We start from the raw sequence: 24,819 nt of genomic DNA, 5'->3' as shown, positions 1-24,819 counted from the left end.
AATCTAACAATCAACTTGCCCAAGAAGAAGTCCGTTTGGAATAAACTTTCTTCGATTGCCTCAGCTATGTCTGGTCTGCCCGGATGACTGTTAGGAATTGCTTTGCAATCTATTCTTTAGCTGTTTATTCTCTTTGAATGTGTGTTTGAGAGCACTATTTGTAGAGGTCTGTATCCTGGGCTCTTTATCGGGTGCGTGTTTCGTATTTAGTACAATAACCGTAATGGTGCTGTTCAGAGCACAGATGGGGTTAGAGCGTTTATCTTCATGGAGATTGGTCTGGCATTGTAGAGAGCATTGGAAGGGTGCACATTTTTGCCGAAGTGGTTGGCGTTGATTTTTGGTCACTCCGTGAGATTTCTCAGACCCAAGCAAAGGAAAGACCAGCGGATCAAAAGGGTGTGCTCCTCTATCTGAACGCATGCTTCTCCGCACGACTTTGTACGCGGTACACTCGACTAGAATAGGCGCCGTGCGCAGCTACGGCCGCGGTAGCCAGCCGCCATGTATTGACGTCCAGTTTGGTTCCACGGACCGCGTTTTGTGACACATCTCTTTAGTTTGATTTTGTGAAAAGCGAGCGGCGACAATGACGGCCTTGCGATATTTATCCGAAGACAATAGCTGCGAAAGCTATGCACGGTTTCTTCGACGTGCAAATGAACTTCTTTACGGGACTGTGCACAAGCCTCCGCCTTTGACTCCAGCACGGCGTCTGATTGGAATACTACGATGAAGTCGACTTTCTAGCCCGGTAATGTTTTTCCAAGTGAACTGTTACAGCATACTGGCATAGCTGCAACTGCATTGTAACACTGACAACAGAGGAGAGCCGCTGCCTGCTCTCTTGAAGGTCCTCATCGCACTGCGTTTTTACGGAACGGGTGCCATGCAAACTGTTGTAGGCGACCTTGTGTGTGTATTCCAACCCTCTGTGTGCCGATGTACTTGGGAGGTGACACAGCTGATATGCCTATGTCTCTGTCCCATGTACGTTCGGCTGCCAAACGCCAGTGAAGCGAGGGTAGTCATGACCAGGTTCTATTCAATCGGACCATTCCCTGCGGTTACTGGGTGCATCGATTCATATACCCATTAAAAGTCCCGGTGGAGACGGCGCGAAAGTCTTCCGAAACAGGAAAGGGGTATTCTCGGCAAATACACACACACACAAAACAAAACGTACGCAACAAGAATGAAAGCAACGCCTGACCAACCGAACTATAGTGCACTAGAATAGGGCCAGTGTGTTCAGACGGCGGAGTGCGCCACGCACTGCTTTGAAGCCGGGAGCGTAGACAGGTTCCGGATATACGCGGCGGCGCTGCAGTCGCACGGGCTAGGGTGCCTCGATGCGCGCGCCCCCCTCCGCCGCTCCGTGGAGGGTGGGGACATCCTTTGAAAGGGTAGGGCAATTCTAGCCACCCTAGAAAGGGTCAGCAGGCCCCGCACACTCTCAAGTTCAACAAATGGCCACAGAGGGCGAAAAAATCGACCGCGCGCTGCTGCTAACAAAACCAACATAGTAGCATCACTTCGGGATGCTTACGTTAGTTTTGAACATTTTCCGCTAGAGGCGCCGTAATTAGCGCAATCTAATCTTACAAACTTTCTCTTACAATTACTGAAGCATTATTATTACATAAAGAAGAGGGCGGAATTATCATTGCTAATTAGATATTGTACTCTTTATAAGTCAGTTTATTGTTTCTTCATTATAAATGCAATAGCGTTCAGCATCATCGATCTTTCACGTGGCCTCTGGCCTGGATTAAAAATTTTTACCGGTATTTTCGCGTGCATAGCGGCACGGATTCTTTCGTTCGTGCACTCAGACTGGTTGCTTCTTTTTTGCTAAAACTAGTTTATTGCGCTTCGATGTCTCGCGTTATTTAAACTGGGGTGAAGTGACTTGTTTGCAAGCGGACACGTAAGCCCAAAAGTTGTGTATCGGTCGTGAGCCATTCGGAACACGTCTGCATTGGAACGGGAGCTGGATTCTGGTGCGGCTGACAACGGCAATAATGGTGAGTCGTTTAACACCGCTGCTTGCATCGTTATATAATATTCGTCTCATTAGCTTACAGGCGGAGACAAGTTAACGAACTAGATCCTGCACAACATATGGCAGTCGGGATCCTCCGTTGCTGTTTCCTAAATAAACCGTTACTTGCGAGGCTGTCGTTATACACACACCATCGGGAAAGAGCGATCGATATTGGAACGCGCGTCTCATTTTTCATCTTATTGGAGCCGTGGCCATAGGTGACTGGGTGGTAGTCTTAACAATATACATATAAAACTTTTTTTCGAGTCCGCCGGCAACTACTTTCATCCACAAAACCGAATAATCCTTTGGTAAAATGATGTGAAAGTACAGAATTTAATGTATTAAACAGTTGCAAGCGTGATAATTTACTCATATTTCGTATTTGTTGGTTCCAAGTGTCCTTGCTGTCCAGTTGGTTTGCTGTAGGGCATTTATTTTTGCAGTAGTGAAGTAGTGCATCACGTTCGTGCATAAAAATAATGCATCAGTTCTAATAGCTTCATGACTTTCATGAATTTGCTTGTGGAACCAGCAGTGTGATCTCTTCCAGTGTATAAATGAACGCACAAATGTTCTCATTTGTGATCTTAATAATACTTAAGCTGTTTACATGCATTTTATAGTTAGGCAGACATAAATTTATGGACAATAGCAATATTTATTTAACATGCTGCTTAAGCATTCTAGAACAGACGGTACATTTGCATGTGTTGTGTAGTCGTAAACCATTACAATATATATGTCACACCTTTTTGCATTTCATATTGCAAAATTGTGCTTTTTCAATTTCTGATTCAGTGAAAATTTCTGTTCCAGACATGCAGTAATGAAGATGGCAACAGTATAAAGCAACACACTCCACACACTAAACAGAAGCTGCTGCCTGCTACAACAAGGCCAGTGTGTGGACGTTGGCTGCTACTACAAGGTAAACAACATGTGGTTCAGAAATAAATATGCCTGATATATGCTGTATTGGCTTGTTAGTCTTGAGATACATGCCAATTGTTTGCAGTAGATATGAATGTTTGTTCATGTTTATGGTTCAGTATAATTGGCTCGAACATAAAAGAAAACACACATGAGTTTGGTTAATCTGTGCTGTATCTCACGTGTCACCGTTCTGCCCCAACAGAGTCCATGCCAAGCATATCTTGGTCATCACAGGAGCTCCTATCCACACCAACAAAAAGGGTCTGGAGCCGAATTTGCAAGTCTTTTACACCACGAACAAAGAAGCGCATGCAGAAGACTTTGCATGAGATATCAAGTCTGTAGAGCATTGTGTCAAGACTGAAAAGAGCTTCAGCCACCATTCCACCAGCACGGACAAATTGGCTGAGTCATCCAGGTAACTCAAGAAGGACTTCCTAGAAATTCTTCGTCTTCAGATGCACCTGCAACTTCTGATCAAGCACGGACGTTGCTGGCCAAAAGAGTTCTGTCAGTTTGCCCTTAATCCGCTTCCAGGCCATGTCAATTCCATTTTTGCCAAGTGTAATTTTCTTCTAGAAATGCAAGCTTTTTCATTGCCCATTCTCGTTAGAGATCATTCATCCTCATCCAAACCTAGTCAACCGATTCTTCTCTGGTACTTAATACCAGTCACTGTCTAGTAGCATAACATATCTGTAGCAGTGCCTTTTAGTGTATGTTGTCATGCACAATTCCTCTCCTGAAATAGCTGATGCAACATCGACATGTGTCTTGCATTAACCTACGCACCGTTTGCTATGCACCATTTTACTTTTCTTGATGTTTTTGGCCTTCAATGCTTCCAGAGCAGAGTGGCTTCTCTCTTGAATGCAAGCTTTCTCATTTTCCATATTCCTAGTCTCGTTGATGATTGTTCTTCTTCCTCAATAGCCTGGGTCTTTGCGCAAGCTACACTGAATGATTCATTGTAGAATCTGGTTTTTCTGCCCTGGTTGGTTGTGGTAGCCGTGTTACCTTTCTCGGATGTGGGGGCGTGGTCAGTTGCATTGGTAAGCAGTCTCTCGAGGTAAGCATTTGCTCCTGCAGTCCGCACAGCGACATAGACTCCCAGTATACATGCATCGTAACTGGTGCTCCCCATTTGTTCTTGCCTGCTGCAGCCATGGGCAAATTGTGCCTGCGGCCTTTCTCGGTCGCAATTAAGCATGAATGGAGACCAGCATACGTGCTTACATGGTCCAACGTGTTTGAAGCTGATAGCCACATGGGTGGAAAGGCCCGCAAGGATGGCTGCCGAAGGTGATGCCCACGAAAGCGACTTGTTCATATTGAGACAAAGTGGGACACCAAATGTGAGCCACACATTAGCGGCCCTCGACAGAAAAGAAACGCGCAGATTGGAAAGGAGTTACCGCTAAAATGCCGGATATTCCATTTCGCTGTGTTGGTTGCGGCAGCAGATGCCTGTGTCACCTGATTGCTTCGCAATGGAAGGTGCTCATCTTCAATGGCAACTGCCGGTTCAAACAGGTGCGGCGCTCTGTCCAATCTGTTAGTACTGCTGGTTGTCGCTCGTTACCAGACCACCATATGCGATGAAGGCAAGCATTATGCCTGTAAGTAGGCGGCTGAATGTATCCTAAGAGACCTGTGTATGTGAATGCTGACTGTTGCCATATGGTTCATAGCCAATGTATAATGTATTCTCTGAACTTCATGCATTGATTGATTGCTGTTTAATATCGCTGTTATTTTACTTGGTTACGGTCGCCGTGTTATGTTTTTCGAATATGGTGGCCAGGTCAGTTGCATTGGGAAGCAGTCTCTCGAAGTAAGCATTTGCTCCTCCAGTCCACACAGCGACAGTGGCTCCCAATTCACACACTGTGATTCGTGCTTCCTATTCACCCTTTCCTGCTGCAGCCATGGTAAAATTGCGTATGTGGCCTTTCTCGGCTGCGATTAAGCACGAACGGAGGCCGGCATACGTGCTTACATGGTCCGACGTGTATGAAGTTGGGTGGAAAGGCCCGCAAAAGTGGCTGATGAAGGTGATGCCCGGGAAAGCGACTTGTCCATATTGAGACAATGTGGGACACCAAGTGCGAGCCACACATTAGCGGCCCCCGAAAGAAAAGTAACGTGCAGGTTGGAAAGGAGTTAACGCTAAAATGCCGGGTAGTCCATGTCGCTGTGTTGGCTGCGGCAGCAGATGCCTGGTTCACCCGATTTCTTCGCAACGCAAGTTGCTCATCTTTAATGGCGACTGCCGCTGCAAACAGGCAGCACACTCTGTCCAACCTTGTTGCGCCGCTGGTTGTCGCTCGTTACTAGATCGCCATGTGCGACGACGACGGCAAGCCGTTTACGAGCTCGCGTCAAAGATTCCAGCGTATCTCAACATACAAATTTTATTTCTGCTATTGCACGAGAATGTACACTGCTTGTCTTCTGGCAATAAAGTCGCACGTTCTGTTCGCTCACTTGTGGCTTGTTTGTATGGGCGTCAGTAGAGGCTCTTTGGTCTCCTGGCAATTAGAACGCACCGGCTACGCGGCAGCCGAGGCATCGAGGCATGCCGCATAGCCGGCGGGGCAAGTACGGCACGTATGAGCGGATACAAGTATAGTGTACTAGAATAATGTCCTAGTGACGCGACCGGAAAGGGGCGCGCGTGCCTCTTTCCGTTGACGCCACTAGGTGTCGCCACTGCGACCTTTTCTAGCAGACCGGCTGCTCTCATATTCGTTGCTTTTGAGGCGGTCCGTGTTATTAAGGGTTTTTTACGGACATGGTTCTTTCATTATAACAGAACAGGATTGTATTTAACTAAGTATTGTGTAAAGGAAGATTTTGAAGGCCACATCGAGACCATAGTATCGACAATGCCGTCTGCTAGTGTATTCTTGCTCAGTCCGGCGCTTTCATTGCGCTCGTCGTATCGCATGTGCCAGCTGGCAATTCACTAAGCTTCTTGTTGCTCATCTACTGCTCGAAAGCCAATATATCTGGGCCTGCCTTGCTTCTGTGGAGCTATATTTACCACTCCATTTATATCGCGTGCTTATCGCAAATGACAGGAAAGTTCGTAGCAACTTCGGCGTTGCGCTGCTAACCCCGAGGGCGTAGGATTAAATAATGGACTCGTTGGCTGCACTTTCATAGCGGGAAAATACAAACATGTTCGTGTTGCCGGTTATAAAACCCCAGTTGGTCAAAATTATTCATGTGTCCCCCCCCCCCCCCCGCTCTTTACTGCGTGCCTAATAAATAGATCTTAGTGTGTTTTACACATTAAACCCCGGAATGAATTCATTTTTGACTATGCAATTGCGCACATACAAACTCAAAATTTTTCCCGAAATTTTAGCTCCTAAGAAATCCGCCGCATCTTCAGCACATACTGTCAGAGTGACGCTCGAAAGAAATCCAGGTTAGTATTTTTTTACTTATTCACAATGAAAATAGCACAGCTATAATGGAACCCTAAAGTGTACCTTCCCTAGACACCGAGCATCAAATCCCATTATAAGTAACTATTACTGTTAAAACACATGACCAAAAAACACCTTGTAGCATGGAGTTCTAGGAACATCAACTGAGCTTAATATATTTTGATGCCTGCAGGGCGCCTTCTTTCATTGCACTTCTTCACGCTTTTTGTGAAGAAATGTAGCCTGGTTGTGATGTAGAAAGCAGTGAGTTCTGCTGTGATAGATTCGAAGTGTACAGGGCAGCCAAGTTGATGCTGCAGCCTGGCTTTAACAACACCTAGCTAAAACATCTAAAACACTGTATGCGTGCAACTCAAGAAGACTAAAACAAACTATGAAGTCTTTGTCCAAGTTGATCATAAGTTTGTATATAGGGGAGGCAGGATATGACAAACCACCGTTGTCTTTCATATGGCAAACTCTGCAAGCCTCAAATTTCCTGCTGCCCATTTTGTGATAAATAGTAAGTTCAGGCAGGCTTCACAGCCTGTCTTTAAAATGCACTTTCTCGCCACAACCAGCTATATAGAAAATTAGGCGGCTGTCACTGGATGCTGTAGTCCCAAATACCACAGCAGCAGACTGCAACCTCGAGTTAAAACACGTGAAAGGTCATGAAAGTCACTTTCAGCTAGGCATTATTCCTTGGCAGATGATGCGGCTCTCAGAGTCTTGTAGCAAATGGTTTGCAGCGGCAAGGGAGCGTACAACTATGTCTTGGCACAGCCCACTTCTAAAGTACAGTTGAGCAGACACTTCGTCTTCATGCCCACTGAAATGCAGAACTTTCCCATGCAATATCTCGAGCCTTTCTTGCTTTTGTACCTACGTTGTCGCGAAAACTACGGTTGAGTCGTTGCCACAGTTAAAGTGGCACCAGAGCTTGAGGGAACATTCACTACTTGGAGCGAGCTAATTGCGAATGGTTCATTCTCCGCAAACTGTCCGTTTTCATCTTACGCAGACTCGACCAGGATCTCGCGAAGTGGTTGGCGGAGCTGACAATCTCCCGCTCTTTCTTCATTTTGTGCGGTCCGTGTGCTCTTACGTGGCTTCGTGCTTACCATCAGTGCACTTTCTACTGCTGGCCTCTTCCTTTCTGGCCTCTCTTCAACAGGTGCGACAGAAAGGTAGGATGTACAGTCGGGCAGAAGGGTAGGCACCGCGCCAGGCGCCAGCGACAGCTTCCCACGTGGAAGTCGCGTTTCGGTGCTATTGATGATGCCGACGTAATCCCTCCAAATGTATCGAGGCTCAAAGTGGCGCTCACATACCACTGAACATAAAAAATTGTAACAACGCAAACACATGCAACCACAAAGTAACAAGGACGAGACACAAGCACGGAATTCTTATGTCAAGTATGCACCAACTCGCCCAGAAAGAAGTTTTAATGAAATACCGCTGAAGATTCCGTGAGATACTTGTCTGCTGTTCGCAGATTGCGCTCTCCCATTTCTTCCCAAGTTCATTTTCCGTTGGTGCGGCGAACAATGACGCTTTAGGAGTGCCCTGATAATCGCTGCGGCAGCCCGGAGCGTATAAATGGGTGTCCGTCTTTCTTTTTGGCATCGAACCTCCTGTGCTGCAGTAGATGCAGGGATACGCCTTCTTTTTTCAAATCATCCACTGTTTTTCACAAGCATGGCCACGTTGAACGTAACACGGGTCGGAAAACACACGGAGCAAATAGCCGCAGAGCGCGTCTGAGCCGGCTCGACCGCGCGCCAGCAGCTAGGATGGACGGATGGATGGAAGGTAGGAGCGTCCCCTTTGAAACGAGGCGATGGCAGTTACCACCATGCTCAGATTTTTATTTTGCCTTTTATTTTTATCCGTGTTGTGTGTTATTGAATTTCTCGATTTTCTTTAAATACGTCTTCCTACCCTTTTAACCTTATGTCACCTCTCTGCTTTTGAGCCGCCAATCCTCCAATCGCCTTTAAAGCTAGAAAAAGGCACAGCAGCGCCACCGACGGCGGTTACTGGCATTCGCTTGAGCCAGCGCATTGTCCCTCCCTCTTGCTCGTGCCACTAGGACATTATTCTAGTACACTATAGATACAAGCGTACACGACCAACGAAAACGGCCATATTGGATAACGCTCTAAAAAAAATTCGCATTTCCACTTCCTGTTTTAGCAGCGCTATCTGGCGTCCACCTAGGTAAGTTCCATGCGCTGCCGCTGCTTATTTTCGAACCACTGCGGAAGGTACAGTTTCCCTTCTCTAAAGTTGTTCTTTATTCTATGGGGTCAGTGCCGCCTCGGCGAGGGCGCGCGCCATATTTGTGCCCACTCCCCGTCCTGTCTGCGTCAGTTGCACGTGTGGCGGCCTGTTTCCCGTCGGTTGCAATTTTTCTTGGCCGCAAGACGAGGAAGACATGCCGGAGTGTTGCGTGCCTGCGTGCGCAAATCACTCCCGAAATGGTTGGAGAATGTTTTCATTTCCGAGAGATCCAAAAAGAAGGCTCCTGTGGACTGTAAAAGTGAAACGGGACAAGTGGCAGCCGGCCAACACTTCACGCCTATGCAGTGTAAGTACTATATTCCTTGTTTCGTTTCCATGCTGCTTGCTCCATAGATAAGTGTACTGCTTTAAAATAATACCCAACGTGCGCGCTAAAAACGGCGTTACAGTTTTTGTAGGCATTCATTACTATTTTGCGCTTGATACTGGGTACGATCGACTATGCCAGCATATACCGCGGCACCATGCATTGTGTTTAAGATGCTTAGCCAACGTACACTTCAGGACGCGGAGTTGTGGTCGTGAATCGCATCTTTAGTGTAAAGAGACTAAGTTTCAAGGCATAAGGGACCTTGATCTGAACAGAACACAATACATGCGTGTGTTGCAGTGGTGCCCGGACCTTTATGCTCTAGGCCTCTGCCGCTCGTAATCTGTTTGCCTAACGCTGCAAATGTCTGTATTACTGATTACTGATGAAAGAGAACGCGTCAGAGATTGTAACACCGTAGCTTTCATCCAAGGTTCTGAAGAAAATAAGTAAAGGCACGACGGCCGCTCGACAAATTAATGAAGTTTAAGATTTCATTTGTTGAGTACCAATATAATGACATCGAAATATTTGGAGCTGTTAATTTTTACTTCCTTTGTGGTGATTAGTAGTTCTAATACTAGACCAGTGATTGTTTCGTACACCGTTTGCAAAATTCCGAAAACCAACTTTCCTGCACAGCAAATGCCCCTTCACCATGGCGGGCCGGCCTAGAAGTTGGGTGCAGCTCTGCATTCTAATATTTTACGCCTCATGCCACTTTGCTCGCACGTGGCGAACAATTTGGCAGGGCTCATTTCACCCTTCTCCAACAAAAGCAGTGGCTTGGCAGAACTGCGCCTAATTCGTTTATCGCGGCAACGTGAAGGCAGGGAACCTGACCTTATTTCTAACCCCAAAACCAGTTTGGTGGCCGTGGTGAAAGGTTTTTGCAAAGGGTCATATTAGAGTGCCTTGTCGGCGAAGATCGACCTTCGTCGTCTGTCTGCTGCCTCAGCGCAGTAGTCTATGCGTGATTATTTCATCATATGTGATAGAATTATAATAAACACATCATTAATGTCACTGACTTGAGTGTATTATGATGTCATTGACTAATTACCCTAACGATCGTGCGTAATTACATTGTTAATGTTAATGACTATGACAATTGTTAATGACTATGACAATTACTATTGCTTAAGAATTACTCAGTACAAATTAATATGGCATAAAATTATTGAACAAAATAAATATTGACTTAGAATGACGCAGAAAAATTAGACTGGCTTAAAGTAATGCAGCAAAATTAACGACCACCGAAAATAAATAATCAAAATACAGATTACTTACGGCTACTCAGCAACATAGGTATGACTTAAAAGGACTGAACAGAACAAACGATCAATCGAATTAGGCAGAAAAATTGCATCTGTAAAGGAGTTTAATGTGGTAATCGTTGATTCTTAAAAAGCGAAAGGCGTATCCTTTCGCACTTCGAATCAATCGTCCCTAAGGACTTATTTTGCTCTTACTGTGTTCTTTTTTTCGATATGCCGTCCGCCTACTGTGTTCGTTTGCCTTAGTGACTTACTTTCCTATACCAATTTCCAAAAAATTTTGCCCCTAAAAGCCGACAAATGGAACAGCAGAAAAGTGAAACGCTTGAAAACCCCTCGAGTATCATCACGTGGCCTTGTGTATATTAAATGTAATGTCACGGGGGCGGATTTAGTTCCTTGTGCAGTGATTACTCGACTGTTAATATTAATATTTATTTGGTGCGCAGGCCCATTTTGTGGACAGCTGCTTCGAAAACAACCGCGCGGACGGACGAAAGCTGCTGAAAGGAAACGCTGTGCCAACCATCTTTTCGTTCCGGCGTAAGTTGTACCATATGTTTCAGTAGTGATTACTTTTGCAATGCATATCACTGTTGCTGATATTCAAGTTTATTCAAGTTTATTCATCAACGATGTCAGATTTACAAGAATTGTATGCAAAATGAGCACTACACAGGGACTCCCAAAGTTACAAACTGTCAGGGGGACTCCCATACATGAAAAAAAATAAAAAAAGACAATACAGATCCAGCATTTATTACGGTGGCATTACAGACTAAATAATAAACAGCGCAAAAAAAGAAGAATTATAAACTGTTTAGTAAGACAAAAAATTGCGAGGAAGACTTCTGTAGTGAACAAGCAATGCATATGTACAATACAATAAAAAATATGAGTAATATAACATGTAGTATAATAGCTAAGTCAATTATAATTACATTCACAAAAGTCAGTGGTTAGAATAAAGAGAGTTGCTGCATAAAGTATTTCTTGACCTGATTCTTGAATATATGCTCTGTGGGGGATGATTTAATGCTATGTGGAATAGAATTCCATAGTTTTCTTCCCGCAAATGTGGTAGTGAACTTACCATAGTTTGTGCGCACTTTAGGCAAAAGACGATTATCGAGTTCAGAGAACCTAGTAGTGTTAGTATTTACAAAAGTTTCAATAACAAAGCCATCTATGTGTGCAATATTACGAAATAACTTATATATTACGATTGTTAATTTTAACTGAAAGAGCTGATGAAGCGGATGAATGTTTAAACTGCAATAAAGTGGCGTTGCATTCGATAGGAAATGGCTGAAAGTCATGAGGCGAATCGCCTCATGACTGGCGCAATTGAGGACTGTAAGCGCGCATACTTCTCTACCTTACATTTCTTTACATGAAACTGCCTTGTCGTTCACGCAACTGGGAAATTATAGTGTCACCTTTCGATGCTTTTGGCTGAGTCCATAAGCTCTAAAATTTCCTGTTTATTGTGCAGCTTTGGTTCCCCACTGAAAGGAGCTGAAGGAAAGAAGCACACCTGTTCTAGCACCTGCAGCCATCACAGTGGTGCCACAAGGAAAACCAGAAGTTTCTGCAGCTTTTGAGGTGTCTTCAGGGTCTCATGTAGATTCTCTGCCAGTCCACTCTTGCAGTGCACAAGACAGCATGAACTACAATCAGGAGGCAGTCTGCAATGAGTCGCAAACACAACAAGAACAAGTATGCAATCTACATGCTTCCTCCAGCCCTTGTGCCGAGCTAAAAAAGCAACTAGACGATGCAAGACAAAGCTACATGCAGCTTCAAGAAGTTCACAAGAAGGCTAACGTGACTATTCAGTCCCTAAAAAAGAAGGTGCGAAAACTAGAAAGTAGAATAGAAACCTTCGAAAAGCGAATAAAATTTCTTAATGAAGACCAAGTGCAGGCGCTTTCGAGAAGCAGCAATCAAGGTTCTACGTGGTCGCCGCAGACAATTAAACAGGGGCTGCAATTGAAGTTCGCTTGCGGAAAGTCTGGCTACAGAGCACTGATACAGCTTGGGTATCCACTGCCGACAGATAGAACATTGAATCATTATAAAATATGAAGACGCCAAATAAACAGACACACATAAGAGAAGAAAACGGGACAGGGCGCCACTCGCAACTGTTTTATTTACAGAACGCAGGCACATATATACTGTAGTCAACACATGCGCACAGAGCAAACATTCTTTCATGCATCTAATCAAACAATCATGACGCGACGCGCTCAAGAAACCTCATCTCGGCCTTATATAATGATATCGAAGTATCGCTCACGCACAAGCTGCCTTTCTTGCCTATGTGATAGGCTTCAACCAGTTCCCTTGCTCTAGTGTGTTTACTTCGGGCAAGAATCCGCACATCTGAAAAACGTGGTTCACAAGAGCGTGAGGGACAGGTCGCGATGTGCTTAGGCAAATTTGGGCCCTCTTTCATTTGCTCAACATTTCTTTCATGCTCCCTGACACGCTCATTAACACAGCGCCCGGTCTGACCTATATAGGAACGACCGCACGAAAGGGGGATCTCGTAGACAAACCCTTCGGCACACTTCATGAAAGGTCGCCCATGTTTGGTTCCACAGCCTTTTTCGCTTCTTTTTTCTTTTCTTTTGGCGATCTGGGAGCAAAGGCTTCCGAGCTTCCTCGGGGCTGAAAACACTAGCGGGACGCCATGTCTGCTCGCTACCTTCTTCAGAGTGTGGGCCACCTTGTGCACATACGGCACAGCCACCGGTCTCACCTCTTGCCGAGGGGCCTCTGCTCCAGCTCTCATCGCCTTTCTCTTCATTTTCTGTAAGAGGCTTTCGGCTACTCCTGTTAGGAGCGAACCAGGGAACCCAGCTGAAGTCAGCCTAGCCAATTGATTGTCGAAACTATATGCCATCTTGTGAACACACGACTTCCTGAGCGCGGACTCAAGGCAGAGTGACACAATTCCTCTCTTCACCAATTTCGAATGCGCTGAGTCAAATGGCAGAAGCCCTTTCTCTGCACGTGGTGCATAACACGAACAAAAATTATCCTTACCGAACTCAATGCTAAGATCTAAAAACTGTAAAACGTTCCCTTGCGGCAGTTCATGTGTAAAATCCAAGCTTTTTCCATGTTGTCTAAAAACGGATGAAACATTAGCCACAACCTCTGCGAAGTTTAGACTCCCGTCCTTAGTTAAAATAATTAAAGGGACCCTGAAACGATTTTGACGATTTTCTACAAACGTACTGAGTCGTTAGAGTAGGTCATTCTGAACATTAATTGACACATCTAAGTGCTCTGCGTAAAGCGTGTAATTTATTATAAGGTTTTAAAAATGCACATTGCTGCCGATCGCAGCGCACTGCTCGGCGGAATTTTAAGCCGCCCCTGCCCATATGACCGAAATCACCCATATGACGTCAGTGGGGCGAGCTATCCGATTGGCTGACCAGGGCGCGTGATCGATAATTTTCCAACTTTATGGTAAACAAATGATGTTCGTAATAGTTGGAATGTTAGTTAATTTCTTTTTATAAAAAGAAAGTAACATAGAGAGAATGCACAAGAACAATTTTTCAGTAAACTTAAGCACTTCCGGCACACAGCAAGTGTCGTCTGCTTGTGTTACAGTGCTCCGACTTTGACGAGAGCTCCGCCGTCAGTATGGGTTTGTCTTTTCGCGAGCACTTTGATTCGACTTTGTTGCGTTGTGGACTGCAGACGTAGCGACTGGCAATATGTCAAGCTGCGACATCGTGTCCCTCTGCAAGCCAGTACACGAGCTGACTGGCTGCAGCGCATCGGACTGCCACTATCCGATCGGCGCCAGGATTTGTGCGATTGCGGCCGTCACTTTACACCGGAAGATTACTAACGCAATAGCGTTTCGCGAGTCCGGTATTAGGGCAAACGCAAGCGCAAGGGGACAGGGCCTGGCCGCTTGACTGTGCCGTTTAACGGGTGAGCAGATGCGCAAATGTGAATGTGAAGTGGACAGAGCCTGGCCGAGCACGAGGTCGCGGGATCGAATCCCGGCCACGGCGGCCGCATTTCGATGGGGGCTAAATGCGAAAACACCCGTGTACTTAGATTTAGGTGCACGTTAAAAAACTCCAGGTGGGCTAAATTTCCGGAGTCCTCGACTACGGCGTGCCTCATAATCAGCAAGTGGTTTTGGCACGTAAAACCAAATAATTTAATTTAATTTAGAGCCTGGCCGTGTCCCCTTGCGTGTCGTTTGAGGTGCAGAAGAGCAAATGTGAATGGTCTGCACGGTGCAGCCACCTGGTGGCATAGAGCTCAACCACACACAGTAGCAGTAACAAAATATATTCTTCTTTGCTGCTGGTGTAAATTTTTCGCAGCAGTGTAATCGTTAACACGTTGTTTTTGTAAATGTTTAAAATATTTTACACTTGGTTAGAGCAATATTAGCTCTTTATTTGGCTGGTTAAGCTCTACGCCAACGGGGCCAACGGGTAGCTGGACCGTGGAGGCAGGCACCCGTATCAGGCAGCTCACGTACGTCTACGCTAAAGTTCCTTCATCAGCTTGAGTTTATGCCTCCACCGTTCCGTCGAATTATTCAGGTAATGTGTGATTACCGGAATACCAGACACGTTCGGCGCTACGACAGAATGCTTGCAACGCACGCTGCTTCGATAGCTTTCGCTTGGGGTCGACGGCCAAGCGGCTAGCGGAGAGGTTTCTCGCGGTCGAGGGCGGGCTCCAAAACAACCGGAAGTGGACGATGTGACGTCGCATCGTGACGCAGGACCAGTGAAGGCGGAGCTTAACCCCGATCGCTCGGCGAACGAGTTGAGGAGGAAAAGCATGGCTAGGGAGGAGGGTAACTTGTAATCGCTTGTAGCTCCATTAATACGTAACGCTTCACTTAAATTGTGGTGCGAATGTTCTACTTAAGCTGTACCCTACGCATTTACAAAATTTGTCCGAACCGTTTCAGGGGCCCTTTAAAAAATCATCTACATACCTAAACTCTTTAGAAACCTTGTTAGCTGGTAAAACATGGTGCAATACTTGGTCCATTTGTGAAAGAGAAATGTTACACAACACAGGGGCGACACAGGATCCTATGCATATACCAGCTTTCTGCAGAAAAAACCGCTGGTCAAACATTATAAAAGTAGACTCCAGGTAAAACTTTAAAAAGGGTTAAAAAGTCGTCAATAGAAACACCGGGAGAGTTCTGAAAAGAAATAGGATCATTCCTTTCAATGCAATCCCTAACCGCAAAAAACAGCGTCATGGGGAACAGAATAAGATAAATCAACAATATCCACAGAAAAAGCAAAGCCCACGCTAGCTTCAGTTCTCAGGAATTCACATACTTCATCCGATCTTTTCGTTAAAAACGGATCTTGTACATCTAGTTTACGCAAATTTTTTAACAGGTAAGAGCTGAGCTAAGTTGCTTCTGCCATGCCCCTTTTTCCGTCACAAGCTCGGAAGCCTTTGCTCCCAGATCGCCAAAAGAAAAGAAAAAAGAAGCGAAAAAGGCTGTGGAACCAAACATGGGCGACCTTTCATGAAGTGTGCCGAAGGGTTTGTCTACGAGATCCCCCTTTCGTGCGGTCGTTCCTATATAGGTCAGACCGGGCGCTGTGTTAATGAGCGTGTCAGGGAGCATGAAAGAAATGTTGAGCAAATGAAAGAGGGCCCAAATTTGCCTAAGCACATCGCGACCTGTCCCTCACGCTCTTGTGAACCACGTTTTTCAGATGTGCGGATTCTTGCCCGAAGTAAACACACTAGAGCAAGGGAACTGGTTGAAGCCTATCACATAGGCAAGAAAGGCAGCTTGTGCGTGAGCGATACTTCGATATCATTATATAAGGCCGAGATGAGGTTTCTTGAGCGCGGCGCGTCATGAATGTTTGATTAGATGCATGAAAGAATGTTTGCTCTGTGCGCATGTGTTGACTACAGTATATATGTGCCTGCGTTCTATAAATAAAACAGTTGCGAGTGGCGCCCTGTCCCGTTTTCTTCTCTTGTGTGCGTCTGTTTATTTGGCGTCTTCATATTTTATAATGAATAGCTACCAACTAGCCCAACAAGAAGTGCTTTTAAGAACATTGAATCGTCGCCTCCAGGGGTTGAAATTCTCGCCGGGAATTTTGAATGTTGTTGAACTCCTCAGGATCAAAGCGCAAGACACGGAAGACATTGAAAGAGACTGTGTTTTGTTCCTTGACGAAATGGAGATAGCGCAAGGGTTTCAGCTTGACCGTGTTGAAGACACCGTGTTCGGAGGTGTGACGCTTCCACCTAAGCCAGATAATCCCGCTAGTCATGCACTGGTGTTCATGGCAGGAGGCCTCAACAACCGATGGAAACAGGTGATCGCATACCATTTTACTGGGAGCCACGTCGACGGCAGTACTCTCAAGGGGTGCGTTCTCGAAATTGTCCGCCTGTGTGCAGATATTTCGCTCAGAGTCCGAGCAGTAACGTCGGATATGGGCGCATCAAACCGAGCGATGTGGCGCGATCTCGGGTTTTCCAGCCATCGGAACTCCAAGACTACGTGCTCTATAACACATCCGTCATTCAGTGAAATGGAGTTAGTTTTCAATGCAGATGCTGCCCATGCGCTCAAGAATATAAAGGGTCAGCTTCTAAACTCTATCGTGTTCACATTAAAGGGCCCCTGAAACGGTTCGGACAAATTTTGTAGACGCGTAGGATACAGCTTAAGTAGAACATTCGCACCACAATTTGAGTGAAGCGTTACGTATTAATGGAGCTACAAGCGATTAGAAGTTACCCTCCTCCCCATCCACGCTTTTCCTCCTCAACTCGTTCGCCGAGCGAGCGGGGCTACGCTCCGCCTTCACTGGTCCTGCGTCACGATTCGACGTCACATCGTCCACTTCCGTTTGTTTTGGAGCCCGCCCCCGCCCGCGCGAGACCTCTCCGCTAGCCGCTTGGCTGTCGACCCCAAGCGAGAGCTATCGACGCAGCGTGCGTTGCGAGCATTCTGTCGTAGCGCCGAACGTGTCTGGTATTCCGTTAACCACAGGCAAGCTGGTCATTTCGGCAAATGACTGGAGGCATAAACTCAAGCTGATGAAGGAACTTTGGCGTAGACGTACGTGAGCGGCCTGATCGGTCTACACGGTCCAGACACTTGGCGCAGCGCTTAACCAGCCAAACAAAGCGCTAATATTGCTCTAACCAAGTGTAAAACATTTTAAACATTTATAAAAACAACGTGTCGATGATTACACTCCTGCGAAAAATACGCACCAGCAGCAAAGAAGAATACGCTTCGTTGCTGCTACTGTGTATGGTTGCGCTCTATGCCACCAGGTGGCTGCACCGTGCAGACCATTCACATTTGCCCTTCTGCTCATCTCGGCTCATCCCGTTACGGCACAGTCAAGCGGCTAGACCCTGTCCCCTTGCGCTTACGTTTGCCCTATACGGGACTCGCGAAACGCTGTTGCGTTAGTAATCTTCCGGTGTAAAGTGACGGCCACAAACGCGCAAATCCTGGCGCCGATCGGATAGCGGTAGTCCGATGCGCAGCAGCCAGTTCGCTCGTACGCTGCCTTGCAGAGGGACACTATGTCGCAGCTTGACATATTGCCAGTCGCTACGTTTGCAGTCCGCAAGGCGACAAAGTCGAGTCATAGTGCTCGCGAAAAGACTGAGACCAACTGTGACCGCGGAGCTCTCGTCAAAATGGAGTACGTTGAAACACAAGCAGACGACACTTGCTGTGTGCCGGAAGTGCTTAATGTACTGAAAAATTGTTCTTGTGCATTCTCTTTATGCTACTTTCTTATCATAAAAACAAATTAACTAACATTCCAACTATTACGAAGATCATTTGTTTACCATAAAGTTGGAAAAATTATCGATCACGCGCCCTGGTCAGCCAATCGGATAGCTCGCCCCACTGACGTCATATGGGTGATTTCGGTCATATGGGTAGGGGCGGCTTAAAATTCCGCCGAGCAGTGCGCTGCGATCGGCAGCGATGTGCATTTTTAGAACCTTATAATAAATTACACGCTTTACGCAGAGCACTTAGATGTGTCAATTAATGATCAGAAGGACCTACTCTAACGACTCAGTACGTTTGTAGAAAATCGTCAAAAGCGTTTCAGGGTCCCTTTAAGTGGTGCAACCGTCAGCGAGCACAACCTGCCTTCAAAGGATGTGAAACTAGAGCACGTGCGTGCTGTCCTAGAGTTCGACAAAGAAAGGGAGCTGAAGCTCGCGCCGAAGCTTTCTGAAGCACACGTTTCCTCGGGACATTTCACAAAGATGAAAGTGGGACTTGCAGTGCAATTTTTCAAAGAGGCCCCCGCTGCAATCCGGTACTTGGTGAAAGAAAAAAATACTGGAGCAAGAAGCCGAAACTGCAGCATGGTTTTTAGACTGAAGTACTATAGCGCCAAACAGACGACACAAGAAGAAGAGACACAAGGTTTACATAGGACAAACGGGGCGGTGTCTAAATGAAAGGCTGAAAGAACACGAAAGGTCACAGGAAAAAGGAACTGGTTCCAATATGGCTATCCACTGCAAAGAGTGCGGGTGCAAGCCTCGCCTAAGAGAGACCCATCATTCTGGACAGAAGTCGAGACAGCGTGGCCCGCGAGCTGAAGGAAGCCTTCCACATTAAAAGGAAGGGCCTTGAATGCGTAAGCGAACCATCGAAAATTCTCTATAAAAGTGAGATGTCATTTTTAGAAGGCCATAGTTAAATCTGAGCATGTTGCTGCGCCGCCCGCGCCTGGTGAATATTCCTAATCTTTTAGTTTTTTATGGGGTACTCCCTTACGGCGGTGTTTGTGTATCGCGTAACCATTATCATTTATAGTCATTTGGCCCTGTACACCACGTGTCATCTTCACGAACATCACCTTCACAATCGTTCTATCGCCTTTTGCCTAGTTACCATGTGATGTTTTTGACAATGCGCGAGTTGCGCCGCCAAATTTGTGTATATATATTGTGTGTTTCCGTCATTAAAGCATCAGTTGTTAGTAAGCGCTCGTCCGTGTCTCTTCTTCTTGTGTCGTCTGTTTGGCGCTATAGTACTTCAGTAATATGCACCAACTAGCCCAACAAAAAGTTCTGCTGGGTTTTAGAACTTGTATCAAGGTGGTATACTCTGATGTCATCGCGCCACCCTTCCGTTTCTCTTAGTCTTCAAGACATGGAGAAGCATTATGAAGCTGTCTGTACTCTCAAGCTGGCCATCAATACTTTTCAAGGCATGAATATGGGCAGCACCTCGCAGTGGAAGCCATCACAGGCAGGCCTTCTAATCACCACTACTGCTGTACTTCAACTCCAGGACATTCTTTTGAGCTCTGAAGGTTAAACTTTCTTTCTAACTGGCAGAATACTGCAAGATTGCCTGGAAAACCTTTTCTCTGTTGTTCGCCTGAAGAAGCCGGTTCCAGATGCATTTGACATGAAATATGCTCTCAAACTTGTGTGCATTAGCCAATTTTTGCACACGCCGAAGACAACCAGCTATGCTGTCGATGATTCGGAGTATCTGGTTGATCTACTGACAGATGGCAAGCGTGAGCTAGCTGAACCAGACCCATCTGAAATCGATGATTCTGAGATACTCTTCATTGAAGAGCTGACATCTACAGAATGTAGCACCCTCTTTCATATTGCCGGATTCCTCGTGAAAGGCATTATCAAAAAGATAAGCAGTTGCGAGCAGTGCAAAGCTGCTCTGCTAGGTTCGACAGACAGTCAGCATTCTTACCTGACAAGGCTAAAAGAATACATCCGGAACGGCGACAACCTGCATTACCCCAGTGCTCAAGTAATGAGTATTCTGAAGTCGTGCGAGGAGCTATTCAAGGGAATCACGGAATGGACCGAAAGCCTTCTTACTGTACAATCTCCTTTACAGGCTGTTGTGACGTACTTGAGCAAAATGGATAAGTTCAACGTGAATGCTTGCCAAGTGCACAGTGGAACTGTTCAGAAGCTTCTCATTTCCACCTATGCCCGAATGAGGTTACGCATTCACCTGCGTCAGCTTGAAAAGAAAGAAGTCAACGGCCGCGGAAGCAAAACGTGTGCTGCAGTAAGCTTGCAGTGAAACCACAATTTTGATAGTGTGCACAGAGCTGGTGTGTACTTTTTATAACTTTTTTCTATAGTATTTTCATATTTTTCGCACATTGTTGTAATAAATTGATGCAGCGGTGTCGCAAAGCTTTTGATCACTACACCATATTGTTGTGGAATCTTTCAGTGATTTCTACATAAGTGTTTTGCTGTAGTGAAAAAGAAATATTCAGTTAACGCGACGCGAGCTTTTTGAGGCCAGAGAATATAAGAGGTTTCATAAAATATTGGATGTCGTAATACATTCCAAATACCCCACTTCAGCATCGTTTGTGTGCGTGTGCTTCCGAAGAATGACTGTCTTCTAATAGCAGCCACTGAGGTTCTTCGCCGAAAGTATGACATTTTATCATTTGAATAATCCGCCTTCTATTCATAGTGATACGTGTCGTTCCGCGAGAAAAACAGCTTACTTTCAAGGAAACGCGTTCGGCGCCAGTGCGCGCTCCCGAAGCGCGATGAAAGAAGTGGGCACAAATACGGCGGACTCCGTAGCAGACGACGCGGTTGTCCCCACCCTCCACGGAGCGGCGGAGGGGGGCGCGCGGCCGGTTGCAGCATGCTTGCCCTGAAGCACTGTGAAGAAATTTATCGAGTTGCTGTCTCGCTAGGAGTCACATGCAAAATGACTTGGCGGCTACTTGAGCCAGTAGACGGTAGATGGGCTCCGTCCGACATTGTGCAGCACTTTGACTGTCAGAATATTTGGAAGGAGAGGGTTGTAAATATCTATTGACCCTATTGACATCTGGACTAAGCGAAATTAGAGAACATTGGTATTGTGCGGTAGTCGTGCGGATCCAACGATCACTCAACGCCGTCTCAATTTTTTATTGTCGTGAATTGCCTGTCTTTTCATAACTTGGCGAAGGCAATGCAAACAGGGAACACAGAGGCCAGTGAAGACTTGGTATCGCTACTTCACTTAACTTACCTGATAATTCTGGCAAGGAAGGGTTCTGGCAAGGAAGGGTTATTTCATGAGTTAGAAATCTGACGCTTGTAAAGCAAAGGCTAAACGTACAGTGCTCCCGCTGGGCGTATGCGAAGGAAAGGATCGAGCGACGACCGACTCATCCATGATATTGCAAGGTATATATCGCACAGAAATTTTTTACTCGCAACAAATGTGAGGACTGCCGCTCTCTTCTTTAGCAGAACTTTAGTGTCAGTAGCATAGTCTCAAAATTCACGAAATTTGTGACAGGGGAGGCTTGCTGTTATCATCCAAGTTGCTTTTTGACGCAACTTAAAGAAAAGAAACGAAGCGAAACGTAAAGAAACTTGAGGGAATATTTACAACCTTCTTCAGCCAAAAGGAGCTTTGCAGCTGCGGCATTTAGTCGATGTCATGATTCTAGTGAAAGCTAAGTTTGCCTATGCCGTACGCTGCAAGCTGCATGCTGATGATTTCGCATCAGCAGCTGTGCGCTTTTATGTTAAAAGTCTTAACGTCAAGAGAAGCACAACGAAAAAGGAAATTACACTTGAAAGTTAGCCACTGTTCTTAGCAGGCTGGTGCAACATATGCATGCTGACACTTCTTCGTGTTTTTTTATCTAACTGCACAACTTCTTCTGGTGCATTCAAAAAGCTAATTGTGTTAATACTATTAAGAAATGAATTAAGGAATTCAGTTAGGCATATTAATTCCGCTGTAAGTATCCATTGTTTGGGTACTCGCATTGTTTTTCTGTGGTTTCGCATACTGTGTCTAGTTTTTCATGGATCCCTTTTACTCGGCGTCTTTCCTACCTGTTTGATTCCTTTCATAGAAATATAGGATCTTGGTGTGTCTCATACTCGCACATGAGCCTGACGTTCGGGAGCACTCCATGATGTAAATAAAAAAAAAGAAAACATTCACGAATAAACTGTATGTGCAAATGTAGTCGTTGCGGGGGATTCGCGAAACAGAACGAAAGAACGAGGGACAAATGTTTATCGCGAAAGAGGCTAAATGCCAAGCAGGGAAGGTCGATCTCCATGGCTTTGGGCTACTCCCAAAGCCATGGAGATCGACCTTCCCTGCTTGGCATTTAGCCTCTTTCGCGATAAACATTTGTCCCTCGTTCTTTCATTCTGTATATGTGTATATATATATATATATATATATATATATATATATACGTACATATTGTTTTGCTTTGTCTTCTACAACAGCGGCTGAGGAACTAAGCGCTTGATGTTGGGTCGCGGGTGTCGCGGTCACTTTTTTTATGAATGAGAACCGCAAAAAAAAACAATTGTGTGCACCTGGACTCCGAATTGCATCAAATCAATTCGAAGCCTTTACTACGGTGCTACTTCCAGCACGAATGTTGCTTGCGGATATTAAACCCATTAATCGATCAGTTTTATTTTTCCGTCCAAATAATATCTGGTTACGTGGTAGCGTGGCTCAAAACAGATTTAATGGCTTTACGCCACTACGATCGGTCTCTGCAAAACATTTGCTGTTAGGGTAATAAATCCGTCTAATGGGCGTTGAGATGGCCTAGGAGTGCACGTATAATTCATCTCTTATATCAAGTGAATTTCGGGCATGCATCTTAACATCCGCCGAGCATTTGCACGTCTATTTGACTGCGGCAGAAAATGATTACAATAATAATAATGCGCAGCACAAGCTCTGCGCCATCGGTTCAGTACAGCCCATTAGAGTTACTGTATGTGCTACCGCAGGTATACCCTACGGTAGCATATACAGTAACTCTACAGCCCATGTTCCTATAGCGCCATCTAGTGCTATCTACATGAAGCCCCTCAGCGGCGAGTCCTTCCTGAACTACTGTGCCTGAACACACTGCCCCTATTCTAGCACACTGTAACCTACAGTGTACTAGAACAGTTCTAGTACACTGTACTGTGTAAAGCCCCTGCATCTACGCGCCACCGCCGCTTTCTTAAGTAGCGACAACCTTTGTTGTGCGACGCCTTTTCCCCTCACACCAAATCCGGTTCCGGCATTTCCGGTTTAAAAATTTCCGGTTCCGGCGTTTCCGCTTCCTGTAGTTGCGCTGCGGGAATTTCTGCTTTGACTGCTGTTAGACGATGGTGAGACGCCCGCGCGTGCTTAGCAGAGCTGTGGCAGTCACCATAAGAAGAATGCAAAGGGGACAAGCTGTTGTATTCCGCTGAAATAGTAGTTCGCGGTCGCTGTTGTCCAAATGCACGAAAAACGGCACTGGTCTCCAAGCGCCCAGGCACTACATTCCACTGTACGTTGTCGCTTGTGCCACAACCTCTCGCAGGTTGACGCGAAGCAGCGAACACGAGCATTACAGTAGGCGGTGGTTCTTGGATGGAATTGCATTCGCAGTTTCAACCGCAGCTCCTGCAATTAAAGCCTCTCCAGCGGCGCGAAAGTAAACAACGCTAAAAAACAAAGTGTCACTTCCACTCGGAACAGGAAGCTGCAGCTACGTAAGTTCCGCTTGATGCCGGAAGTAAGGGGGTGAGTGGGAGAGGGGCGTGGAGGAGGAGGGCAGGTTGGCGGTACTTAAAGGTACCCTGAAACGCTTTTGACGATTTTCTACAAACGTACTGAGTCGTTAGAGTAGGTCCTTCTGATCATTAATTGACACATCTAAGTGCTCTGCGTAAAGGGTGTAATTTATTATAAGGTTTTGAAAATGCACATCGCTGCCGATCGCAGCGCAGTGCTCGGCGGAATTTTAAGCCGCCCCTACCCATATGACCGAAATCACCCATATGACGTCAGTGGGGCGAGCTATCCGATTGGCTGACCAGGGCGCGTGATCGATAATTTTTCCAACTTTATGGTAAACAAATGATCTTCGTAATAGTTGGAATGTTAGTTAATTTGTTTTTATGATAAGAAAGTAGCATAAAGAGAATGCACAAGAACAATTTTTCAGTACATTAAGCACTTCCGGCACACAGCAAGTGTCGTCTGCTTGTGTTTCAACGTACTCCATTTTGACGAGAGCTCCGCGGTCACAGTTGGTCTCAGTCTTTTCGCGAGCACTATGACTCGACTTTGTCGCCTTGCGGACTGCAGACGTAGCGACTGGCAATATGTCAAGCTGCGACATCGTGTCCCTCTGCAAGGCAGCGTACGAGCGTACTGGCTGCTGCGCATCGGACTGCCGCTTTACGATCGGCGCCAGGATTTGCGCGTTTGTGGCCGTCACTTTACACCGGAAGATTACTAACGCAATAGCGTTTGGCGAGTCCCGTATTAGGGCAAACTTAAGCGCAAGGGGACAGGGTCTGGCCGCTTGACTGTGCCGTAACGGGATGAGCCGAGATGAGCAGAAGGGCAAATGTGTATGGTCTGCACGGTGCAGCCACCTGGTGGCAGAGAGCTCAACCATACACAGTAGCAGCAACGAA

The 24,819-nt window shown here is 46.0% G+C and overlaps 1 protein-coding gene across 9 annotated transcripts in view; it reads left to right on the top strand.

Annotated features, from left to right (window-relative positions):
• The window catches only part of LOC142558590 (ferredoxin-fold anticodon-binding domain-containing protein 1 homolog), a 161,735-nt gene that overhangs the window by 107,364 nt on the left and 29,552 nt on the right, over positions 1-24,819 (top strand). For 2 of the 9 annotated variants that reach the window (XR_012823036.1, XR_012823037.1), the window contains 2 exons: positions 2,867-2,978; positions 3,186-5,469. The exons of 6 other annotated variants lie outside the window; for them this stretch is intronic. The gene's annotated coding sequence lies outside the window, so the exon portion shown is untranslated. Of the gene's footprint in view, positions 1-2,866; positions 2,979-3,185; positions 5,470-7,444; positions 7,611-24,819 lie in introns of those variants that run through there. One more of the 9 variants, XR_012823038.1, reaches the window with a different exon arrangement.

The sequence above is a fragment of the Dermacentor variabilis genome, chromosome 9 (assembly GCF_050947875.1).
Source record: "Dermacentor variabilis isolate Ectoservices chromosome 9, ASM5094787v1, whole genome shotgun sequence".
In the NCBI taxonomy this organism is placed as follows: domain Eukaryota; kingdom Metazoa; phylum Arthropoda; class Arachnida; order Ixodida; family Ixodidae; genus Dermacentor; species Dermacentor variabilis.
This window is presented reverse-complemented; position numbering and strand designations above follow the sequence as displayed.